The sequence below is a fragment of the Erythrolamprus reginae genome, chromosome 1 (assembly GCF_031021105.1).
Source record: "Erythrolamprus reginae isolate rEryReg1 chromosome 1, rEryReg1.hap1, whole genome shotgun sequence".
In the NCBI taxonomy this organism is placed as follows: Eukaryota; Metazoa; Chordata; class Lepidosauria; order Squamata; family Dipsadidae; genus Erythrolamprus; species Erythrolamprus reginae.
Window position 1 is genome coordinate 127,187,708 of NC_091950.1, and position 13,325 is coordinate 127,201,032.

At 41.0% G+C, this 13,325-nt stretch overlaps 1 protein-coding gene across 1 annotated transcript in view; it reads left to right on the forward strand.

Annotated features, from left to right (window-relative positions):
• TMEM86A (transmembrane protein 86A) overlaps positions 1-13,325 on the forward strand; it is a 55,055-nt gene that overhangs the window by 589 nt on the left and 41,141 nt on the right. The window lies entirely within an intron of this gene.

Sequence of the window (13,325 nt, forward strand, 5' to 3'; positions counted from 1 at the left end):
TCTTTCCTTCCTCTCTCTTTCTTTTATTTATTTCTCCTTTCTTTCTTTCCTTCCTCTCTCTTTTATTTATTTCTCTCTCCTTTCTTTCTTCCTTTCTCTCTCTTTCTTTTATTTATTTCTCTCTCTCTTTCTTTCTTTTCTTCCTCTCTCTTTCTTTTATTTATTTGTCTCTCCTTCCTTCCTTCCTTCTCTCTTTTATTTATTTATCTCCTTTCTTTCTTTCTTTCTTTCTTTCCTTCCTCTCTTTCTTTTATTTATGTCTCTCCTTTCTTTCTTTTTTCCTTCCTTCCTTTCTCTCTCTCTCTTATTTATTTCTCTCTTCTTTCTTTCTTTCTTTCTTTCTTTCTTTCTTTCTTTCTTTCTTTCTTTCTTTCTTTCTTTCTTTCTCCTTCCTTCCTTCCTCCCCCCTCCCGCCCCCACCAGGCTTTGTTAGAAAGAAAAATTGGCATGCCAAGTGTTGCTTTTCTTAGCGCCCCCCCCCAAAGCTCGATTGGATGAAAACATTAAACATGTGACAAGCAAGCGTGACTTTGTTTATTTCATTCCTTGGATCCCGTCGGTCGGCGGTAGGGCAACAGGGAAGATATTGGAGGAGGAGGGAAAAAGAGGGTCCGGACTTAAATCTCCCTTTTAATGTCTGGCTTCGGGAGAGAATTTAAGTCCACTGATGTTTGGCGGTTTTTGCTTTTGTCTTGCCCCGAGGCTAAAACCGGTAGTAGAACTTAAGCCCGTCTACTCCATGTAGATTGTAAATCACGAGTTGATGCCGCCTTGCTTGAAGGAAGATTCGGGGAATTCCTTGTGAGAGAAAAATCGGTATCAGCATTAAGTTCTGTTTCTTGCTTGCCTTTGTCCCCCTCTGCTCCCAAACACCAAACATTAGATTGGCAATAATGAAACAAAAACAAAAACGGGAGAGCAACAGAAGTCAACACTCTATCTATCTATCTATCTATCTATCTATCTATCTATCTATCTATCTATCTATCTATCTATCTATCTATCTATCTATCTATCTACCTACCTACCTACCTACCTACCTACCTACCTACCTACCTACCTACCTACCTACTTGAATTTGTATGCCACCCAATTTCCAAAGGATTCTGGGCGGCTCACAACCAAAAAAACAACATACAATGTAATATGTTTTAATATTACATTGCATGTTATTGTTTTGTTTATGAGGTGGGTTTTAATTGCTTCTTCTTACAAACTGTTCTACTTAAGAACCTGGTCAGGGAACGAATTAAGTTCATAAGTAAAGGTACCACTGTATTTATATCAGCTGGCCAGTATTTTCCTTCAGTACATGCATCTATTACCATTAAAAACAGTTCAAGACAATTTAAAACCAACAATTAAAACAGTTTTTAAAAACCATGTATGTCATTAATGGCTGGATCTCGATGGTATACCATCAAATCAATGACCCCAGGCCTGCCTGAAAAGCTAGGACTTTATAGCTTTTCAGAAGGCAAGTAGTGTAGGGGCAGTCCGGATATTGGGAGGTAGTTGGCTCCAAAGAGTTGGAGCAACCACAGAGAAGGCCCTCCCCTGTGGGCCCATCAGTCGACACTGTTTAGCTGACAGGACCCAGAGAAGACCAACCCTGTGGGCCCTTATCAGTCGCTGGGAGCTATGTGATAGAAAGTGGTCTCAGAGATAGTCTGGCCTTAAACCATGTAGGGCTTTAAAGGTAATGACAAACACCTTGAATTGCGCCTGGAGACCAGTCGGGAACCAGTACAGTCCACGGAGAATTGGTATAATGTGAGTGTACCTAGGTGCACCCACAACAACTCACATGGCTAGTAGCCTCCGAATGCTCTTGCTCTTATGTGAGCAGAATAATGGAAATTAAGTTGATTTAAATTTAGGATTTAAATTTAGGATGAGCTGGTTTGGCCTACTGATTAAGGTAGTAGCCCAGGAGCCAGGAGGCTGTGAATTCTAGGCATGAAAGCCAGCTAGGTTACTTTGGACCAGTGACACACTCTCTTGGTTGAACCCACCTCACAGGGTTGTCATGGGAAAAATAGGAGGAGGAAGGAGTGTTTTGAGTTACTTATAAAGTAATAAAGGGAAGATAAAAATCTAATAAATAAACATGTCCCCGGTAATAGATGCATGTTACTGAAGGAAAATACTGGCCATCTGACATAAATAATATGGATTTAGAAAGACAGATTTCAGACTTATGACATCTTTTACAATTTGGGAAGGTGGCTTGAATTTGGTTCTCTGGTCAACTGTGAAGCATCTTGGATTCTATTTTTCAGAACTTATTAGGAGGATAACGTAGGTTTTCCTTAGGAAATTTTTTCCAGACTTCCTATGGCAGCAGAATAATAAATCCATGCCATTGTCTTTCAATTTGAAAATGCAATACACAGTGTGTTCATTTTTTATCATCGAATGGGGTGGAGAATTCTGAATGACATTTGCAACTATACAGATCATGAACTACCAGGAATAACAGGACAATCTGTGATTGATGCCTTTTAAAAAGTTCCCTGTATCATATGTTTTGATTTGGATTAATTTATTTACTGATATATATCTTGTTTTTCTTCTTTGTAACTGAAAAAAAGACTTAGACACTAAAACGTTAAAAACATAAATTAATACTGATGCCATTTAATAAAAGCTTGGTGAAAGAAAAGTGTGCTTATCTAAATTGATTTATCTATCACAGAATGCTGAGATACAGGATCTAAAAGCCAAAAATTCTTCCACTCCATAGTTTGGAAGCAACAAATGAGAAATTCTCATGCCAGAAAAACAGACCTGTGGTAGCAGAGATATCTTCAGAAGAGATTTCTGCAGATCCATCAGCTGGACAGGGCTCATAACAGGAGAGAACTTCTTAGTGTCTAAGTGATTTAGGACATTAAAGTTTAATATCCACCCTGAGTCCTACAGGATTGAGCAGCATAATAATCGAATAAATTAAATATCAGCAAATAAAATGCGCCTGGTGTAAAACTGGCAGCCAGAGCAGATTTTTTTCCAATATTATAAAGGCATCATTGGTGCTTTTGCCTGTTAGGCTGCAATGTATTGCATCAACTGTAGTTTCTGTCTGCTTTTCAAGTGCAATCCAGGTTATCACATATTGTAAATTCTGCAACAGTAGAGATACTGCTTGGGAATTCAGTGACGAATTAGCTTTCCAGAACTGAGAACCTGCTGTTTCAAGGAGAGTATACAGTAACTTCATCTAAAAGAAGCTGAAGCTCAATTCCTACATTCATTGTTCTAATTATAACAGTAACAGTAATTGCAGTTGAGACTAGAAAATAGAAATATGAAGGTCGCCCAGAAAATAATGCACCCCATTTTTTTTCTTCAACAATTATTTATTGAACACAATGAAACTTACACACAAGAAAGAATGATGTTTTTTCTACACTCTCTATTTTTCCACGTAATCTGTGTCTCATTTTATGGCTTTCATCCAGCGAGACACAAGGACCTGTATGCCCTGTCGGTACCACTCTTTGTTCTGGTCACAAAGCCTTGGAGCTCTGCTGAACCACCTTCTAATGGCCTCACCCTTTTTGCCCAATGTCTAACCATACTTCTGTCGACTGCAGATTCTCCATAAACTGTACACAAACGTTTGTGAATGTTCCCAACAGTTTCTCCGCAGTGAGAAATTCAATGACGACATGCTGCTTGTAACATACATCACTTACAGACATCATTTTAAAACACTGCTGCAGCTACACCATCTGTTTGAAGAAAGGCAAAATTTGCACACGCACTCTCTCGACAATTCAAGTAATGTATATCTAAAGTTTCACATTTGTACCATTACTGTAGGCTGAGAAAAAAAAGGTGCATTACTTTCTGGGTGACCCTTGTAAAAATGTCTTTTCAACACATTTAAGGTTGATCTTTGGGGTGACAAGTAAGCTATTGGTATGAGATGTGATGAACATACTTGGAGCTATCCTGCAAATTATGCATTGTTTTGCCTCCATAAAGAAACAAACTTCTAGCTATTTTGTTTTTGTTTTAGTACTGATAAGAATTGCAAAAATACAAAAGCTAGTTTTTTTCTCATGGAAAATTTCTCCCTGACGACTGCGTTATTGCAATCTGAACGTACAACATTACTGTACATTTTGCTTTTATTATTTGTCAGGGAAAGGCTTCTGTTGTGTAGAATAGGAATCATACTATTATATCTTGATTTATCTGATTGATTATTGTCTATACTACTGGTAGCAGATTTTTCCAGGGATTCCAATCAAAATCTTTTTCAAACTTACCTGGAGAATGAAACCTAGAAATGTTGACATCAAAGCAAATCTCTGTTAATTTACATCTATTTTATTTTTATTTATTTATTTTGTCCAATACACAATGAGGGTTTTAGTGGGTATATATCTATATACACACATAGTAAAATACATGATGAAGGTTATAGAGGTGATACTCATAGTAAAATATATCTAAGAAATACTGTAATAGAAAAGAAGGTATAGTAATAGAACATATCAATGAAAGAATAGAAGAAGAGATATAGGAATAGAAGAAAGGTATAGGAGATATAGGAGAGCAATAGGACAGGAGACGGAAGGCACTCTAGTGCACTTATACTCACCCCTTACTGACCTCTTAGGAATCTGGATAGGTCAACCGTAGATAATCTAAGGGTAAAGTGTTGGGGGTTTGGGGATGACACTATGGAGTTCGATAATGAGTTCCATGCTTTGACAACTCGGTTACTGAAGTCATATTTTTTACAGTCAAGTTTGGAGCGGTTAATATTAAGTTTAAATCTGTTGTGTGCTCTTGTGTTGTTGTGGTTGAAGCTGAAGTAGTCGCCAACAGGCAGGATGTTGCAGCATATGATCTTGTGGGCAATACTTAGATCTCCCTCTACTTCAGGAGTGTTAAACTCAAGGCCCGGGAGCCAGATTTGGCCAGGGGGGTGTTTAAATCTGGCCCGCAGAGCCATCCTGGAAACAGTGAAGGACTAGCCTGTGGTGCCTCTGCCAGCAAAAATGGAGCAAGCGGGCCTCCTGAACTCTGTTTGCACTGGGAGAGGTTTGAAGCAGGCCACTGCAGCCTAAAACAAGAGCTCAGGAGCCTGTTTTTGCTTGCAGAGACCTTGGGCCCCCACAAGCACCAATGACATGAGTGACATTGAGCTGGTCACACACACCCTGCCCCCCCGTCCCTCCCTCCAGGGTCAAACAGAACCTTGATGCGGCCCTAAAGGAAATTGAGTTTGACCCTTGCTCTACTTCATCTGGGAAATATTTATGATCAACAGGTAATAATGAAACCTGCATGAACATGTTTCCCCATTTATATTTGGTACTGCGGGAAATAAATGTGTGCAGGAAGGATTATATATACTGTTTTCTTTTCATAGTGCTGATTGATCTCTTTTTCATCAATGCGATACAACATCTCTATTATTTACACTAAGAACATTATTTTACTCCTGAATCTGTCTATGTATTTGTTCCTAAACTGCAACTATTATATCTGGCTACTTTTTTCCCCCAATACTTTTTCCACTTTTAGAGTTTGGGAAACTGATCAGATTAGGAAATGGGTTCAACGTCTGATCTTGAGCCACTTGTATAATAAGATTGTCCCTGTCTTTTACAGTGGGTGTAAACTAGACTAGATTAAATCTTCATGTCTTGGTTCAAAGCCCAAAGGAAATTGTTGAACAGTGTGTGCCTTCAAATCTGTTTTCGACACCTGGTGAGTGCCTGGACTAGTCCGTGCTGTTTTCTTGGCAAAGGATTTCAGAAGAGATTGGCCATTGCCCCCTTCTTACAGAGAGAGAGGGAGAGACTGACTTAAAATGATTAAGCTGGCTTCCTGACAGAGGTGGGACTAGAACTCACTGTCCCACAGTTTCTAGTCTGGTACCTTAGCCAATTTTCCAAACTCCTAATAAAATTAAAGAACTAAAGAAGGAAAAGTAAATGCTTGCTTAATCCATATTAGACAGATGTGTTGTATTTGCTCAAGAGGTAGACTGAGGATTTAGTGGAAAGGAGAGAGCTATAAATCTACGAGAAGCAGATTCAATTGTTTGCTTTCAGTTATCAGCTAGTCAGTGTCCTATCTCTTAGTCTACAAAGGTCTCTGCCACATCAAATAACCAAATATTTTTCTTGGTTTCCTTCAATTATGTAATGCTGCTTAATGCAGCTTGCAGAAGACTTCTAAGCTCAGTTCTCCAGTAACAAGCTCATAACAAAATTCTTGAGATATTCGAACTAATTCTGCCAAGGTGTCTTATTTTCATTGGGTGCCAAAGAAAGATTTTCATTCAAAAGGTAAAAGAAAGGAATCCCTGGGGGTCTTGCTCACTGTGCTTTTATATAGGGCATTTCCTCAAATCCTTAATGTCTGGCGCTACTACAGTAAATCTTCCATACACTACGTTTAGGGTTTTTTTTTAAGGACAATATGTGAAGAAACTACATAAGAAACACTGACATGCTTTGCAGGAGGGTCATGCCTCCTCTTCTCCTTGTTCAAATGAACATACTACTACCCTGTTTCCCGAAAATAGTCACCCCGAAAGTAAGACATGGGAGAGGTTTCGTAGAATTGCCTAATATAAGGCATCCCCTGAATGTAAAACGTAGGAGATGTTTCATTTCGCAGTATTCCCGAACAGAACATATATAACACTGCTGTCCATAAATTGTATCGCAAAACGCCTGCATCAATCAGATTTAAAACACATCCAATACGCATCCAACATGCAGCTGCGTGTTTGGAATACTTTTTTGCTGCAGCAGAATACAGGATACAATTCATTGGAAAAAAAATAAGACATCCCCTGAAAATAAGACATAGCACATCTTTGGGAGCAAAAATTAATATAAGACACTGTCTTGTTTTCCGGGAAACACGGTACTATGGTTTTTGAAAGGTGGGAAAACATTTATTTATTTATTCGATTTTATTTATTTATTTGATTTTTATGCCGCCCTTCTCCTTAGACTCAGGGCAGCTTACAACATGTTAGCAATGGCACTTTTTAACATAGCCAGCATATTGCCCCCACAATCCAGGTCCTCATTTTACCCACCTCAGAAGGATGGAAGGCTGAGTCAACCTTGAGTCGGTGATGAGATTTGAACTGCTGACCTACAGATCTCAGTCAGCTTTAGTGGCCTGCAGAATAGCACTTTACGTTTAGAATTTCTCCATCAACATCCTCCCTTTTTACAACAGGTACATGAACCACTAGTTTGGTCTAGTGGTTAGTGTCAGGCATAGGGGTCTAGTCTAGCCCTGCCTTAGGCAGAGAAATCAAATGGATGAGATCTCGCACTTTTAAGGAAGAATGTAATAACAAGTCATGTTTTAAAAACACTGCCAAGAAAATTTCATGAAAGTCTTATGTCCTGTCCATGTAAATCACAAGACGTCACGGATTGACAATGACACACAAGCAAATAATTACGATAACCTTATTACAACATGGCATTAAAAAATGTTTAGACACTCAGAAAAATCATATTTCAAACAGCTTTCGGCTGTAGCGAGGGGGGCGTTTTGCCCAGGTTCACCTGGTGTACCAGTTGCGGCCCTATTTGGACCGGGAGTCACTGCTCACCTCGAGGCTCGACTACTGTAATGCTCTCTACATGGGGCTATCTTTGAAAAGTGTTCGAAACTTCAGGTCGTGCAGAATGCAGCTGCGAGAGCAATCATGGGCTTTCCCAAATATGCCCATGTTACACCAACACTCCGCAGTCTGCATTGGTTGCCGATCAGTTCCGGTCACAATTCAAAGTGTTGGTTATGACCTATAAAGCCCTTCATGGCACCAGACCAGATTATCTTAGGGACCGCCTTCTGCTGCATGAATCCCAGCGACCAGTTAGGTCCCACAGAGTGGGTCTTCTCCGGGTCCAATCAACCAAACAATGTCTCTTGGCGGGACCCAGGGGAAGAGCCTTCTCTGTGGCAGCCCCGGCCCTCTGGAACCAACTCCCCCCAGAGATTAGAATTGCCCCCACCCTCCTCGCCTTTCGTAAGCTTCTTAAACCCCACCTCTGCCGCCAGGCATGGGGGAATTGAGATACTCTTTCCCCCTAGGCCTTTACAATTTTATGCATGGTATGTCTGTATGTATGTTTGGTTTTACAATAGGGGTTTTTAACTGTTTATATTGGATTGTCATATGCTGTTCACTACTGTTGTTAGCCGCCCCGAGTCTACGGAGAGGGGCGGCATACAAATCCAATAAAATCAAAATCAAATCAATTGTTAGAAATATGGCGAATACTGTACCACTCATATGAAAAGAGGTTGATGAAGAATCGTGCTTTGTAGGCATAGCTACCGGTAGAATATCCTCAACTGAGATATTTTAGATAAAAACTGAAGTATGTCTCATATACAGTATGCCATCTCAGGGGATTAGTGTAGCCTCATTCCTAAACTTCACTACCATATGCTGTGGATTATTTATTTCTGTTATATTTAACAACTGCTTCACAACATTGCTCCTTAGTATTCCAGGCATATCTCACAAGCATTAGCACAGTCCTGCGCGATAAACAAATAGAATAGATTGAAGTTTAAGCCAAGAAATAATGCAACTACAGAAGCTCTCATCCTCCTTGTGTTTATGGCTGAAGTTGGCAGTGTGAAGGCAGTGTACTGCTTACCAGCCTCTATGTTCCACTTAATTATAACAATGAAATCCAAAGTAATTAACTTTAGCAATAACATTAAAATGAATTGTTTTAATTAGAAATACACCATAAGAAGCTTACATACTGCCAACACAGTATAAACCCCCTGTGCTAATTGATTTTCAGTAATGGGAAAAACAGTAGTTGTGGGTGCAGCCTTGGTCTTTGGAAATGTGCTCACTTGTCCAGCTCTGGAACAGAAAGAAAATAGGAGACATAGGTTTGAGGTGATTGACAGCATCCTGGAGTTGAGGGTTAGATGAGATATTGGGCAGTACTTTCATCAGTTTGCCTTACTGACAATTGAATTACTGGCTTTGCACCACTTTTAAATCAACCACTTTAAATCAACGTGTTTCCATCTCTCTTAATCATTACAGTGGTACCTCTACTTACAAACTTAATTTATTCCATGACCAGGTTCATAAGCAGAAAGGTTTGTAAGAAGAAGCAATTTTTCCCATAGGAATCAATGTAAAAGCAAATAATGTGTGCGATTGGGGAAACCACAGGGAGGGTGGAGGCTCTGTTTCCTCCCAGGAGATTCCTAGAGAGGTCCCATAGAGGCTTCTCCCTGCCTTTTCCGGCCCTGTTTCCTCCCAGGAGATTCCTAGAGAGGTCCCATGGAGGCTTCTCCCTGCCTTTTCCGGCCCTGTTTCCTCCCAGGAGATTCCTAGAGAGTCCCCATGGAGGCTTCTCCCCGCCTTTTCCAGCCTCGATCCCTCCCAGGAGGTTCCTAGAGAGGCCCCATGGAGGCTTCTCCCTGCCTTTTCCAGTTACAGTTTCGGAAGCTCGGGTTTGTAGAGTAGAAAATGGTTCTCGAGAAGAGGCAAAAAAATCTTGAACACCCGGTTCTTATCTAGAAAGGTTCATAAGTAGAGGCGTTCTTAGGTAGAGGTACCACTCTATTTTGCTGTACCTCAATCAATCTTCATAAGTGAGTAATCCCCTCCTGACTTTTTTTATAGTGGAAGAGACTGAAGTGAGGACACATAGACACACAAAAAAGATGAAATCTTTCTCTATCTTGGTCAAAGAGATTGTATGTGGGATTGTATATATATTTTCATTGGTACTACAGAAGAAGAATCATTAAGCTCATTGTTCTGACTTTCTTGTTTTTGGTTTTCTTTTTTCCATAATATACAATATACGATAACTGTTGTATGTTAATTTACTTTAATTTGTTTGACTTCTATGTCGCCTAATCCCATGGGAATCAGGGCAGTTTACAACAATATAAAATACAATAACAATGGTAAAAAAGTCAAATATTAAATACTAAAAAACAGTAAAAACCCATTATAAAACCCAATACAACTGTCCAATCAGAACAAACATACATACCAAATCAATCACACTTTGGCTCTTTTAAAACATCAACATCCTTCAATTTTCCCATTAATATTTCTGTTCCTTCCACTTCCAAACTTGCCACCAAGGCATCAAAAAATTCCCTTAGTTTTTGCCTTTTTTCGTCTTCATCTCAGCAATTCTACCATCTCATCTTTTATCTCCATCCAGTAGTTGACTATTCAATAAGCTCATGAGTGCTGGATGGGAGACCACCAGGAGCTCTAGGATGGGCCGTGAAAGTAAATATGTATCCAAGAGGACCTTTCTGTTTAATTGCCCAGAAATCACAAGACAAGTTTTCTATGAGCTCCTTTATTTACGGTGATTAAACCAGGTTTCCTTCGCTTCTTCTTGACAAAGCTCTCTTGAGAGTACTCCCATGTGTGAATGTGAGAGTACAAATGAGGGCAGGTAGAGGTTTTGACACTATCATTGAAATACGAAGCATTGATGAGCAATCCTGCTTTACTTTGATTTCCAAAGAAAATTTCAAAACTTCTCTTACTACAAGTTAAAAAGCTTGCTTGTGAAAAAAAAATCCTAAAAAAATCCTTACCTTACTTATAGACTTGACCTTCTCTTTACTATACAGTGATCCCCCGGGTATTGCGATCCCGATCATTGCGAAACGGCTATATGGCGATTTTTCAACCCGGAAGTCAAAACACCATCTGCGCATGAGCGCCCTTTTTTTCTATGGCCACGCATGCGTAGATGGCGCCAGGCAGATCAGCTGCTGGGCGGCTTCCCTGGGTCTTCCCCCTCTTGCTGGCGGGAGGGCGAGCGGCGGGCATCAGCGAGGAGTTTCCCCACCGCCCACGCAAACTCCTCGCTGCTGCCGCGCCTGCCGCTTGTCTTGTCTGCTGCCTGCCTGCCCGCGCGCCCGCCGCTCGCCCGCCCTTCGCCCGCCCCACGCCGTTTGCTCGTGCCACTTCCCAGCTGAGTCCTGAAGCAAATTGGCTTCAGGACTCAGCTGGGAAGCGGCGCGAGCGAGCGGCGCGAGCGAGCGGCGTGAGCGAACGGCTTGTCCGCCACCTGCCTGCCCGCTCGCCCGCCCTTCGCCCGCCCCACGCCGTTCACTCGCGCCGCTTCCCAGCTGAGTCCTGAAGCGAATTGGCTTCAGGACTCAGCTGGGAAGCGGCGCGAGCGAGCGGCGCGAGCGAACGGCTTGTCCGCCGCCTGCCTGCCCTTCGCCCGCCGCTCGCCCGCCCTTCGCCCGCCCACGCCGTTCGCTCGCGCCGCTTCCCAGCTGAGTCCTGAAGCGAATTGGCTTCAGGACTCAGCTGGGAAGCGGCGCGAGCGAACGGCGTGGGCGGGCGAAGGGCGGGCGAGCGGCAGCGAGGAGTTTGCGTGGGCGTTGTGCAGATGGTGTTTTTACTTCCGCAGCGCTACTTCGCGAAAAACCGATCATTGCGAGGGGTCCTGGAACGGAACCCTCGCAATGATCGGGGGACCACTGTATATGCGTAGCTGTATAGAATACAGTGATACCTCATCTTACAAACACCTCGTCATACAAACTTTTCGAGATACAAACCTGGGGTTTAAGATTTTTTTGCCTCTTCTTACAAACTATTTTCACCTTACAAACCCACCGCCACTGCTGGGATGCCCCACCTCCGTACTTCTATTGCCAGTGAAGCACCCGTTTTTGCGCTGCTGGGATTCCCCTAAGGCTCCCCTCCATGGGAAACCCCACCTCCGGACTTCTGTGTTTTTGTGATGCTGCAGGGGAATCCCAGCAGGGGGATCCCAGCAGCGCAAAAACGGGTGCTTCACTGGCAATGGAATTCCGGAGGTGGGGTTTCTCATGGAGGGGAACCTCAGGGGAATCCCAGCAGCACAAAAACGTGAGCTTCGGCTGGCAAAAGGGGTGAATTTTGGGCTTGCATGCATTAATCGCTTTTTCATTGATTCCTATGGGAAACATTGTTTCATCTTACAAACTTTTCACCTTAAGAACCTCATCCCGGGAACCAATTAAGTTTGTAAGACAAGGTATCACTGTATACTCTGTCAAATTATAGCATCTATTAACATTGTTTTTCAAAACTCTAACCACATTGTATCGTAACTGTGAGAGAGTGCTTTGAAAAGTGAGCATGGACATACCCAACTATTTTCATCGTTCTGTTTCTAGATATTTCCATTTGTTCCTGTTTTTTCCTGTTCTTTGAACCTGCAAATGAAGTGGCCTGTTTTATCTGGCTTCACGAAGTTCACTGTACTGCACCAACAGAATAATGGGCTAAATATATTTGAATGATGTGAATATGAGATTTCTGCAGGTTTCAATTTCTGCTATTAGAACTACCACAACTCTCAGAAATATTTGGATAACACATTTGTGTTCTTTATTGATTCTATCCCCAGTCTCATATGAAAGAGGGGTGTTAAGCAAGAAATATATTTACATAAAATATGAAAGACAAGCAAGAAATATATGTATTGTTTTTGTTGTTATTGTCTCATTGTATACATGTAAAAAAATTTTTTTAAAGAAAAAGAGGGGTGTTAAATTCCATTAATTTCCATGGGAAATGTTTAAAACCGGCAGTAGCAGTTATTAATAAAGCTAGGCTAGGAAGGATTTTGCTATGTAATATCTAATGTGTTCGGTGTTGTGTGCTTTTAAAAAGTTGTATTATGCTAGCTAGTTTGGTGGGGTGAGTCATAAACTGTTCCTAATGGCAATTCCTTTGTGGATAAGAGAATTTCCCAGAAAAAAATAACAATAGTTTATTCATAGGCACTTCTAGCCTAAAACCCAGTGGAAAGGCTGCTGAGAAGATTTTTAATGTCAATTACAAAAAAAGCCTGTTCTTAAAGCCCAGCATTAATTAATAATATATATATATATATATATATATATATATATATATATATATATATATATATATATATATACTGTATATATATATATATAGTTCATTCTTAGTGGTCACCTCATAGATTTTCTTCATGATGATCTACCTTTGACCTGATCCATCATGGTGCATTTATAGTCTATCCACGTTGCTGTTAATCATCCTTTTCTTCTTTTTCTTTCCACTTTTCCTAGCAACTAGAACCTTCTACGAAGAGCTAGGTCTTTGTATAATGTGACTGAAGTAGGGATAATTTCATTTGTGCCTCAATGTGAGAAATTTGAGTTCATTTATATCTGCCTATATGATGCTTAAGGTCATAAACTCTTAGAGAGAAATTAAAACTATCCGCAGAAGCAAGAATACAGTGATCCCTCGATTTTCGCGGGGGTTACGTTCCAAG